The 12,942-nt window shown below is 35.3% G+C and overlaps 1 long non-coding RNA gene across 1 annotated transcript; it reads left to right on the top strand.

The window, feature by feature from the left end:
- Positions 1–11,753: 11,753 nt before the first annotated feature.
- LOC146927495 (uncharacterized) lies at positions 11,754–12,315 on the top strand. Its single transcript, XR_015005689.1, has 2 exons — positions 11,754–11,884; positions 12,057–12,315. It is a non-coding gene; the product is annotated as an uncharacterized LOC146927495 (long non-coding RNA).
- The last annotated feature ends 627 nt before the right edge of the window (positions 12,316–12,942 follow it).

Below are 12,942 nucleotides of genomic sequence, written 5' to 3'. Positions count from 1 at the left end.
CCTCTGTCCCACTCATTTGTGTTTTGGCGGCTGTTGTTAACTAAGCTCCCCACGGTCGAGAATTTGCAAAGGCGTGGGTGTACATTGGTTTCGATATGCGGTCTGTGTTACAAGCAAGCTGAAACTTCGTCTCATTTATTTCTTTCTTGTGAGTTTGCGCGGGCTGTTTGGTATTGCATTGGGCTGAAGCTGAATCGAAATCTTTCTTTAGACTCAGTTCTGTCTTTATGGAATTGTGTTCCTACTTGTTGTTCCTCTCAAGTAAGGGATGTTTTTGTGGCTGTGATTGTTCATTCGGTGTATTGCATCTGGTTGTCTAAGAATGCCTTGCGCTTCAGTTCTGCCCCTCCCTCTCTTCATGCGACATTGGCAAGGATTTCTTCTTTTGTTGCTATGTCGAGAATGCACTCTAACGGTAACTGTTTATCATCTGAGGTTGATATTTTAAATAATTTTTTGATTCCTCCTTCTTACCATCGTTTCAAGGACATTATTGGTTGTTTGGAAACCTCCCACCATAACATGGGTTAAGGTAAATATGGATGGCTCAGTCATTGGCCTCAGTGCTTCTTGCGGTGGCTTATTTCGTGATTTTAGAGGAACTTTTTTGGGCTGTTTTGCTAGTAATGTCGAACATGGGTCTGTTCTTGAAGCGGAACTTTTGGGTTTGATTTTAGCGATGGAGTTTGCTGCTAGTAATCATTGGACTCATTTGTGGATTGAATGTCATGCGAAACCGTTGGCATAATTGTTTGCAACACGGTATGACTGTTCTTTGTTCTCATGTCTTCCGTGAAGGAAATTGTTGTGCGGATAAGACTGCTTTTATTGGTCATTCTCTGACAAACACTGTTTGGTTTGATTCCTTGCCTCATACTTTGCCGGTTGATTTTGCTAGGGATAGAAGTGGTTTGCCCAATTTCCGTTTTCCTTAGGCATTTCTGTCTCTTTTTGTTTTTTTGCTTTTCTTCTTTTTAGAGTTTTGGTCTAGTCCCCCCTCTTTGTATATATTTTTTCCCCTTTTTTAATAATATTACGTATCAGGACGGCGGTAGAGGATGGGGTCTCTGTTGGGTGTCAACCTAGTTGGGATGCTTCAGTTTCCCCCTGATGCATAACCGTCCTCTTGGCCTTATCCAAAAAATTAGATATTATATCTTTCAAAAAATAAATAGATATTATACTCTCTTTTATGACTAAAATATCTAATATCCATTAGAATATTGAGGTTAACTATATTTTGTTTCATTCCGCTTTACTAAGTAATTGTAACTTGTTTAGAACTTATCTTTTAAGAGATCTTTCTAAATTTTTTAAAATTCCGCTTACAGAAATAATTGTAAATACATTTGTTTTAATTCAAAAATCATATGGGTATTGGATACAATTTCCACATTGACATGTTATAACTGCAATCTAAAATTTTCTCAACAAAACCAAATTCCCAATGATACTTTTATAACAAATTTTTTGTTACATCATCAATGTGTTATATATAAAACTAGTACAGAAGAATGTTGATCCAGTAATTACTGAAACAGAGACACATACCATTACGGTACAACAACAAGAAATACCAATCGAACCAGAGCAGCACGCAACCATTGTAGTGGATGAGCCTGTGCAACATTCAGCCATTGAGGATGTTTCAGATGAGCAACAAAATATGGGAGCCGATTCCTCTATGATTAAAGGAAATATTATGCAGCAATTGGAAGACACTGTCAGAAATATCTCACATCCACTGGCAGTCAAGGAGCCTATTATTACACCGGTTGACCCTTTCGATGTTAATTCTATCCAGGCTAATCCTGATGCAACGGTGGATCCACCGTTACAGAAGGAAATTTGAAATTCTAGCGCACTTGTTTTAATATGTTCTGTCAGATGTTTTAACGTTTGCAATGTTCTGATTAATGTTTCAACATCACGTGATAAACAGAAATAAAAACAAGAAAATTAAATGACAGGAAAGTAAAGAACACAGTGAGTTTGTTCACCTAGTTCGGCACAACACGCCTACGTCTGGGGCTACCAAGCCAGGAAGGAAATCCACTAGTGTAGTCATTATTCAATAGCTCTCAGAAAACTCCTAGTTTACACTATATGACCTAGGACCTACCCGTCTAGACTTCAACCTAGGAACTCCTAGATCTGAGATCCCATCTCACTATCCTAATGGTCAGTCACTGCCCCAGTGAACTATCAGACCTCAACCAAAACAAAAGTAAAAGTTACCTTCCAACACAATCAACCAGTACCTTGTTTCACAACTTCGGTCTAGTGCACAAGAGTATCAAATTCACACACTCACTCCTAAACAAGTATCACAGGCGATACAAGAAGGCACACAGTAAGAGATTCTAAACTTGCATCACAAACGATACAAGAGCAGAATACATGAAGACTCAAACCCTAAAGATCTAACTTTTAGAATGACGGCTTGAATGAGCAATTAGGTCTTGAAGTCTTCCTTTTATACTGAAGCAGTTTGGGCTAAATAATTCGATGGGCTTCAGCAAAGTGCAGATCGGTTCAGCTTAATCTGCAAGACAAGAATCAGAAACAATTCTGGGAAGTCCCAAAATGTCGGAACATTTATAGGAGCGTTCCAAAACAATAATAAATATTTCCTAAAATATAATATATACTTTAGAAATATTCCACATCTGATTCTTAGATGATATGCGCGTTTCCTGATCAATAAGTTAAGGAAATACTGTTTCCTTAAACAATAACGGGCGCGCGTACATATAAGCATGAACCCAGGCACACTGAACCGTGCCAGGATGTTGGAACATTGTATCCAACATCTTACAGAGTTTCCTAACCACACGTTGGAACATTGGTTCCAACTTACAGAACAAGAATATTTGTTTTAGCAATAATGCAGCCAACACAAATACCCAACAATCTCCCCCTTTGGCAAATTTTTTGCTAAAACAAATTAAGGCCAATACTTATGAAATAGAGAGATACATTAGACCATTTCTCCAAGAGCATGAGCACACACCTATGAAGAAACAACTAGCACACATGATCTAAAGAGATACCTTAGATATACTTCCACAAGTCATCACGAACACATATTCAAGAAGAAGAATTAGCAGGCAATATCACTCTAGAGATAGCAAGAGTGTGCATACATAGAATACCTCACAAGTCTTCAATCTCAGCTTCAGCTGGCAGAGGTATTACACTAGATCAGAGACATGCAGCAGCGGATCAGATCAGTAGCATAGTCTCAAGAGCAAAGGAAAAATAAATTCCTAAGCTACAACTAGGGAACATAAGTTCCTGTACAGAGGATGTGCCAACATCCTTCACCATTAGAGCAGAGGAAAAATAGATTCCTATGCTACATTCAGGGAAAACAAGTTCCCACACAGAAGTAGAGAGATACAAGTTCTCTCAAGAGTAGAGGAAAACCAAGTTCCAATGCTACAGGTATAGGATGTTCCAACATCCTTCAGAACGTCATACAGGAGTACCTGCCACACATAGAGGCAAGGGAAAAATAAATTTCCCACACAGAGAAGCACAGAAAAATAAATTCCTATGCTTACATGTGACAGACTTGGATGCCTTCAGAGAACTGTCACCAACAGCATATAGAAGCAAGGAAAAATAAATTCCCATACTTACAGGTGACAGACACAGCTGTCTAAACTTCTGACTCAACATCCTTCACCCAGCTTGGACTAGCACAAACACACATAGAAGTATCACTCACCCTGAATATATGAATTTATGAGTGACTACTTACAGGAATATTCGATTACTCCCCCTGAATACATGCATACAGATATTTTGAACAGACAAAAACTCCTAATGCATAAGCATAAAAACTTCAGGATCTATGCATAAGATCTTTCAAGGAATATTCACTAACTAGCAAACCTATCAGCAGATACATGCTAGCAGACCTATCAAAGGTCACACAAACCACTTAGACTTTAAAAAGTCATACATACAGACATGTTCCATAATATAAAGAAGTAGCAGGGAACATGTACACTTAGAATTCTAAGAAAAATTAATTCTCAGAATTACATCAAGATGTTGCAGCTTCAGTACCAACATCTGCACAGGGTCTCACAGACATGTTCCAATCTTTTATTGAGCAGTTGCAGGGAACATGTACATCATCTGAGAAGAATAGGTTCTCAGAAGCATCATAGAGATGTTCTAGCACAAGTGCTAACATCTACAATGGTCTTCTTAGACATGTTCCAACATTCCAGAGAATATCAGCAAGGAACATGTACATTCAAAAATACAGAGAACAGGTTCTCAGATTATCATTAAGATCATCAAGATGTTGCAACATGAGGGCCAACATCTCCACATAACCTGAAATAGTTTCAAAATAAATGCAACCACATGAATAGCAGTTATAATATTCAGGCATACACACACAGGCATATAAATATATGCAGAAGAGCACATATACTGAAAGGGAGTATAGAGATACCATTCATTTTTCTCCCCATTTTTCTTCCTTGCTGTCTTCATTGCCATTGTCTGCTTCATCTACTTCTTCATCTTCCTCATGTTCATTTGCAGCTGTGTTTTCACCTTCCAAGGAGTGAATCATCAGCTCAAACTGAGCTTTCCTTTCATCCAGCAGAACACAGGTATCCTTGAGGGCAGTCACAATCTCCTGTTTTGTCATCAGCCCTGCAGCAGGTACATTACCATATGTTCCAACAATGTCTGGAACATGACTGGACCCAAACAATTTAGAGTGAATAGTAAAAGGAGATTCTCTCTTCTTTTGAGTGTCAGTAGCAGTTACTAAACTAGGATGTTGTTCTATCATAATATTGCATAACAAAGTGGGAAAAGCTATAGGAAACTTTGAATCATTAATCTTAGCATGCTTGACTGTTTGTTCAAAGACATATTTTCCAATGTTCATTCTAGTTCCAGTGCCCACAGAGTAAATAAACTTTCCCAAACCTGTAGCAATGTCAGAGGAATGTTTTGTTGGAACCCAGTTGGATGCAGCTATTCAGTTGAGAATGGCATATTTTACTTACAGCTTTCCAGAAGAAATTTTTCCATTCTTGGGCCAAACTCTTACTTGATTTGCAGTGATTTCTCTACAAATCTGGTTGTCAGTCACTTTCAGCTCAGCAACATCAACCTCTTCAATCCCCAAGAATCTGTTGATAATGTTAGGAGAGAAGTTGACACATTCACCTCTAACATATACCTTCTGATACTCCTGACTCAGAGGGTTGTCGCAGTCTCTAGGCACATTTACCAAAAACTTTCTTACTAGTTTTTCATAGCAATCACCAATATTGCACACTGTCTTTAGAAGCCCTGCTTCTTTGATCATACTCATCACCTCTTCTATCTTCACAACTTCCTTGCCTAGTTCTCTTTCCAGAGTCATCCTTCTATGGACGATGTACTTCCATCTTTGTGCATTTTCAGGAAAGTGAAATGATACCTTGTCAATGGGTACATTTGTAATTGTCTCCACAACTTTCTTCCCAGCAGACCTTTTTGAAGCAGATGAGTTGATGTTTGAAATATCTTCTCCAACATCATAGTCAGACTCATCTGTAGAAACCACCTTCCTCTTCCTTGTCCTCCTAGTAGTAGATTTTACTTTCACCTTACTCCAACTTTTCTTAGGACCCACACCAACAGTCTTGTTCTTAGATTTTGGGGTTTCATCCTCAGGGGGAACTGCCTTCCCTTTGTTACTCCTTAGCCTTTTGGCTACACTTTCAACCTCTCTTTCATTAAGTGAAATGTCATCAGAGACACTATCATCAATGTTCACCATATCTTCGTCATCCTTATTAGCACACACATCTTCCTCTGGATCAACCTCAATCCTAATATGTTCCTCTTCCTCAGGAGGAGGTTTCTCAGCAGAATGTCCAGAAGGAATTCCCTTATCTGAGTGAGTCTCCTGACCTGGTTCATCTTTCTTAGAAGTTCCAACCTCATTATCATGTTTGTCTTGTTGGCTCAGGGATGTTTCAACATTTGGTTAAACATTCTTTTGTTCATCTGTCTTTGGAGGAGAGCGTTGAATAAGGTCATCCTCCATAGTTCTATCATCAATTTTAGGATTATCCAATTTCATATAATCCGGACTATCTCTAACAGTATCTCGATTTTCTAACCATAGATTCATATCAGAAGCAAAAGATTTAAAGGTTACATCAGGGTTATCTTTATCAACCTCAGAAAAGGCAACATCAGCAGTGGTTTTAACGATCTCTTTAGTATCAACACTTTTGGCATCCTTTTCAGAAGTCCCAACATTTGATTTGACAATAGCAAAAACGAGGAGGGTTTCTTCTTCGTCCATGCTCAAGGTAGTTTCAGGTGTTCCCACATTTGATTTGACAAGTTTCTTCTTCTTTGAGCTAGATTTGGTGGGTGTTTTTCCTTTAACCTTTCTGGGAGGAACTGTGGTGATTGGTTCGACCATCTTAGGAACTGAAACGCTGGTTTCTTGGAGTTCAAAGGCCATGGTTTGTTTGAGAGCAGGAAGTGAGTTTTTGCTGGTCTGATGTTGTTGGCTAAGATAGGTGAAGATGAAGGGATGAGCCGTTTGAAATGAGTGAGAAGCAAAAGGATGTTTGTGTTTGAACTAGGGAGGAGTGAAAGAGAAGGTAATGATAGGTGAGGAGTTATTGTGTGTTGTTGGCGAGTTCAGGTGGGTTTGGGACAGGAAAATTGGATTAGTGTGCCCTAATGAATGTAGAACCACGCGTACCAAGCTCTTCAACTTCTCATGTGGACAAATTTCAAATTTATCATTCAGTTCATCAAGTTGCTTGGTTTCCAAGATTTTGACAGTAATACTACTTGATTGTTCCTTAAGAGAACAAGAGATTTGATTACCCTTCTCATTATTCATTCTATCAGGATGTGAAATATTATGTTCATTGGAAGCTAGGTTGCATGGTGTTCCAACATCATATTCGACAATCCAGTTAGGTTACCAGTTTGACCTTTTCTTTGTGATGCCCATAAGCAGTTATTTTCCTCTGAGTCAACACCCCTTATTAGAGCAACTCCTTTCTCAGAATGAGGCAACATACAATTACTAAAGATTGGAATTGTTGCACCAGTCATCCTTTTTACATGCTTCATAGCTTGACTAAGATGAGAGTTCAACAGAGTTACCTTATAATTCAATTCAGAGATTTTAGCTTGATGACTGATCCTATCATTTTCCAATTTATTGGTGATGTTTCTCTGCTCCTCAAGTTGTTTGCAAGTGCTAGTGTTTTTTTCAGTTAGACATTTGTGGGATGCAATCAGTTTATCAAAAGCCAAATCTTCTACACATGATTCATCATCAGAAAATTTTTTACTAGACAATTCTGCAATATGCTTAGTAGATTCTCTTTCTCCATCTACTTCATATTCATCATCATCAAACCAGGAAACAGTCAAACTTTTCTTCTGTTTCTTTAGAAATGTGGCACATTCTGTTCTGATATGACCATACCCTTCACATTCATGACCATGTACTCCTTTGTAATGTGAGTTCATTTCATCAGATCTTGCCATCTTATCTTTACTGGGTTGATTGCCAATGTTGGGTCAGATGTTCTGAACATTTGGTCTGGATCTTCTGTCAAACTTTTTGAAAATCTTCTTGAACTATTTTCCAAGAAGAGTTAGAGATTCTGACATATCGTCATCATCTTCAAGTGTATCATCAGACTCCATACTAGAAGTAAAGGTTATACCCTTCCCCTTTTTATTAGTCTTGTTGTTGACTGTTATTTCAAAGTTTTGCAAAGACCCTATTAACTCATCAACCTTTAAACTAGAAATATCTTGAGCCTCCTCAATAGTAGTAACTTTCATGTCAAATTTCTTTGGTAGAGATCTAAGAATTTTTCTTACAAGTTTTTAATCAGAAATTTTCTCTCCAAGAGACTCAAAAGAATTTCCAAGATCAAGAATGTTCAAGTGATAGTCCTGAATGCTCTCATCTTCTAACATTTTCAGACTCTCAAATTTAGTGGTAAGAAGTTGGATTTTAGCACTTTTTACCTTAGTTGTGCCTTCATGTGCTGTTTTGAAAATCTCCCAAGCATCCTTAGCCACAGTGCATTGCTTGATCAATCTGAACATGTTCTTGTCTACACCATTGAACAGATCATTCAATGCCATTGAGTTTCAAAGAGCCAATTCATCTTCAGCAGCACTCCATTCTTCTTCAGGTTTTAACACATCAATTCTGTTACCATCAGCATCAAGTGTCACAGGATGTTCCCAACCTTTCAGAACGGCCTTCCAGGTTTTGTCGGCAATGAATTTGAGAAAAACACTCATTATGCGTGATTTCCAATAGTCATAGTTAGAGCCATCCAATAGAGGGGGCCTGTTTACAAATCCTCCTTCCTTGTCCATGATGCTAGAATAGAACTCCCTGGAGCTCACCCTAAAACAGGCAGGGTGCCTGCTCTAATGCCAATTGAAATTCTAGCGCAGTTGTTTTAATATGTTCTGTCAGATGTTTTAACGTTTGCAATGTTTTGATTAATGTTTCAACATCACGTGATAAACAGAAATAAAAACAAGAAAATTAAATGACAGGAAAGTAAAGAACACAGTGAGTTTGTTCACCCAGTTCGGCACAACACGCCTACGTCTGGGGGCTACCAAGCCAGGAAGGAAATCCACTAGTGTAGTCCTTATTGAATAGCTCTCAACAAATTCCTCGTTTACCATATATGACCTACGACCTACCCGTCTAGACTTCAACCTAGGAACTCCTAGATCTGAAATCCCATCTCACTATCCTAATGGTCAGTCACTGCCCCAGTGACCTATAAGACCTCAACCAAAACAAAAGTAGAAGTTACCTTCCAGCATCAAGTGCACAAGAGTATCAAACTCACACACTCAGTCCTAAACAAGTATCACAGGCGATACAAGAAGGCACACAGTAAGAGATTCTAAACTTGCATCACAAACGATATAAGAGCAGAAAACATGAAGGCTCAAACCCTAAAGATCTAACTTTTAGAATGACGGCTTGAATGAGCAATTAGGTCTTGAAGTCTTCCTTTAATACTGAAGCAGCATGGGCTAAATAATTCGTTGGGCTTCTGCAAAGTGCAGATCGGTTCAGCTTAATTTGCAAGACAAGAATCAGAAACAATTCTGGAAAGTCCTAAAATGTCGGAACATTTATAGGAGCGTTCCAAAACAATAATAAATATTTCCTAAAATATAATATCTACTTTAGAAATATTCCACAACTGATTCTTAGATGATATGTGCGTTGCTTGATCAATAAGTTAAGGAAATATTGTTTCCTTAAACAATAACGGGAGCGTGTACATATAGGCATGAACCCAGGCACATTAAATCGTGCCAGGATGTTGGAACATTGTATCCAACATCTTACAGAGTTGCCTAACCACATGTTGGAACATTGGTTCCAACTTACAGAACAAGGATATTTGTTTTAGCAATAATGCAACCAACACAAATAGCCAACAAAATTGATTTTATGAAGACATGGTTGGACAAGGCTGCGGTGAATGAGGAGGTGCCATTTTTCCCATTTGTTTCAAAGTCTCAGAAAAAGAAATTGGCAAAGCAGAATAAGGAGCAGACTAAGCCTATTTATCTAATTTCCAATTTCCATTTTCCCCATTTTCCCCATTTATTGATTAGACATATTAGTACTAATTTCCAATAATATTGATGACTTATTGTAACTCCTAAGTGCTAATTTAATTAAAGCTAATAAATCAAGAATTTGTTTGTTATATAAAGGGATCAAACTTTTGTACAAACAAACATAAAAAAATATAATAAAATAATTAAAAATTAAAAAATTAAAAAATTGTAATCAAAATTATACAAACAAACATAATAAAATATAATCACATGTTAGCACGGTAAATAAAGCGGATAGACGGGCACTTTCCGCTAGTATGGTATAATATTAATAGATATTATATCTTTCAAAAAATTAATAGATATTATAGTCACTTTTATGACTAAAATATTTTATATCCATTAGAATATTGAGTTCAACTATATTTTGTTTCATTCCGCTTTACTAAGTAATTGTAACTTCGTCAAAAAAGTAATTGTAACCTCTCTAGAATTTATCTTTTAAGACCTCTTTCTAAATTTTTAAAATTCCGCTTACAAAAATAATTGTAAATAATTTTGTTTTAGTTCAAAAATCATATGGTTATTACATACAATTTCCACATTGACATGTTAAACTGCAATCAAAAATTTTCTCAACAAAAACAAATACCCAATGATACTTTTATAACAAAATTTTTGTTGCATCATCAATGTGTTATATATAAAACTAGTTGTTATCATCATTCATCATATTGGTTTTCTTTTGGGATTTTATCTTTTAGGATAGACTCGAAAGTAAATAAAAACTATAATGAAGTTTTTATACTGTCAAAGATTTTTAATCGCGAAGTTTGCCAAGGTTAAGTAATCAATTGAGTGATGTAAAGAGATAAACTTGGCTTATTGATTAGACATATTAGTATTAATTTCCAATAATATGAATGACTTCTTGTAACTCGTAAGTGCTAATTTAATTAAAGCTAATAAAACAAGAATTTGTTTTGTTATATATAAAGGGATCAAACTTCTGTATAAAAAACATAATAAAATATTTAAAAATTAAAAAAATTAAAATATTGTAATAAAAATTATACAAACAAAAATAATAAAATATACACACACGTTAGCATGGTAAATAAAGCGGATAAACAGGCACTTTCCGCTAGTATGGTAGAGTATTAATAGATATTATATCTTTCAAAAAATAAATTGATATTATACTCTCTTTTATGACTAAAATATTTAATATCCTTTAGAATATTGAGTTTAACTATATTTTGTTTCATTCCGCTTTACTAAGTAACTGTAAATTGTTTAGAACTTATCTGTTAAGAGCTCTTTCTAAATTTTTTAAAATTTCGCTTACAAAAAATAATTGTAAATACTTTTGTTTTAATTCAAAAATCATATGGGTATTACATACAATTTCCACATTGACATGTCATAACTGCAATCTAAAATGTTCTCAACAAAAACAAATACCCAATGATACTTTTTTATATAAATTTTTTTTTGTTACATCTTCAACATGTTATATATAAATCTAGTTGTTTTCATCATTCATCATATTGGTAGACTCAAAGATAAATAAAAATTATAATGAACTTTCATTACTGTGAAAGATTTTTTATAGCAATGTTTGCTAAGGTTAAGTAATCAATTGAGTGATGTAAAGAGATAAACTTGATTTATTGATTAGACATATTAGTATTAATTTCAAATTTTATTAATGACTTCTTGCAACTCCGTACTGCTAATTTAATTGAAGCTAATAAAACAAGTAATTTTTTGTTATATATAAAGGGATCAAACTTTTGTATGTTTATATCATGCAAAGGAGGAAAAATATGGCTCAAATTATCTTTTATGTTTATGCTTTGATCATCCTATTTTCTCCATTTCTTACTGCACGACTAGTGTGTATGTCACTTTTCACACCATTTTTATATTTAATTTATATTATTCACAAAATTTTATCACCTTTTAGTAACATTCTTTTTGCTTATTTGACATTGCAGTTTGGAATCCCAAACAACCCTGTGTTACAAACGCTGATTGTGACCGTTACCTACATGAATCAGCTATTAATATATTTTGCGATCAAGGCTTCTGTGTTATGGATTTCCTTCATGACCCATATCCCTAAGCCTCTCTCTCTCTCTCTCTCTCTCTCTCTCTCTCTCTCTCTCTCTCTATGTGTGTGTGTGTGTGTGTGTGTGTGTGTTTGTCTTACAGCCGCATCCGCCCATAACCCTAAGTACTCAACTTCATCTTAGTTGTAAGTTTGATCCGAAATCACCCATTTTAATCATTTTGTTATTTCTTTTTTATTTAAATATGTGATCTTCCAATAAATTGAGTTGGTTTTCGTGATTTCTTCGTCTTAGTATGATGTTCGTCGTCTTGGTTTGATTTTGTTTTATTTTCTCGTCATCTTGTTGTGGTGTCAGTTTACTTCAGATTGTCAGATCAACTTCGATCAAGTGCATATCCAATCAATATACTCCCGAGATATGGCTTTAGATTAGCTTCGATCAAGTACAACTTCATATCAACTTTGATCAAGTACATCTTCATTACAAATGCAGAGATATGACTATTCTAGACAATTGAGTATAATCATATTTGTAGGCTTATGTATTTTACCATTTTAGGTTATGAACATAAATGTTATGAGTTTGTTCAGAAATTCATCATTTTTGTTTTTAACGAAGTTGTATTGTACCGACATACTCTAACAATTTGAATGAAAAAATATTATCTATTTTTAGTAAAAAAAAAAATAACAAAACAACAATATCCATGCATAATTATAGCTTACATAATAAATAAAGACAGTATGGGATTATGTAGATTAATTATTTATTCTACTTCTACTTTTAATATTTTTTACTAGGAAATTTAGTATGTATTTACAAAGTTATTCAAACAAACTAAACCTAAAACAATTTATTCAATATGTTACAAAACTTTATCAAAAAATCAGCTACAAAACTTAAATTTTATCAAAAACTTAGCCTGAAAATGTTACAATTTATAATGATCAGTTAAAGGTATGTGGCAATCAGTTGCAACACTAGCAAGCCAGTTCCTAATTTCACTGATGAGTCTATACTAGTTGATGATATTGATCAGTTACAGAGTATAATTCAAATTCAAATGAAATGAAATGAAATGAAATCTATCAACTGTGCATCCCATTAGTCAGCTATGAAGCAAACACTAGACACAACGACGATACATAGACATAGTGAAAATTTTAAAAAAAATGAAAGTAATTGAATATAATCACATGTATTAGTGTCATGTATTAGTCGTGACGGTGTTGGACAACAA

This window comes from Medicago sativa, chromosome 4 (genome assembly GCF_051527215.1).
Source record: "Medicago sativa cultivar Bolivia chromosome 4, Bolivia_mono, whole genome shotgun sequence".
NCBI lineage: Eukaryota > Viridiplantae > Streptophyta > Magnoliopsida > Fabales > Fabaceae > Medicago > Medicago sativa.
Note: the sequence above shows the minus strand (reverse complement) of the source record. Positions and strands in the feature narration are given on the sequence as shown.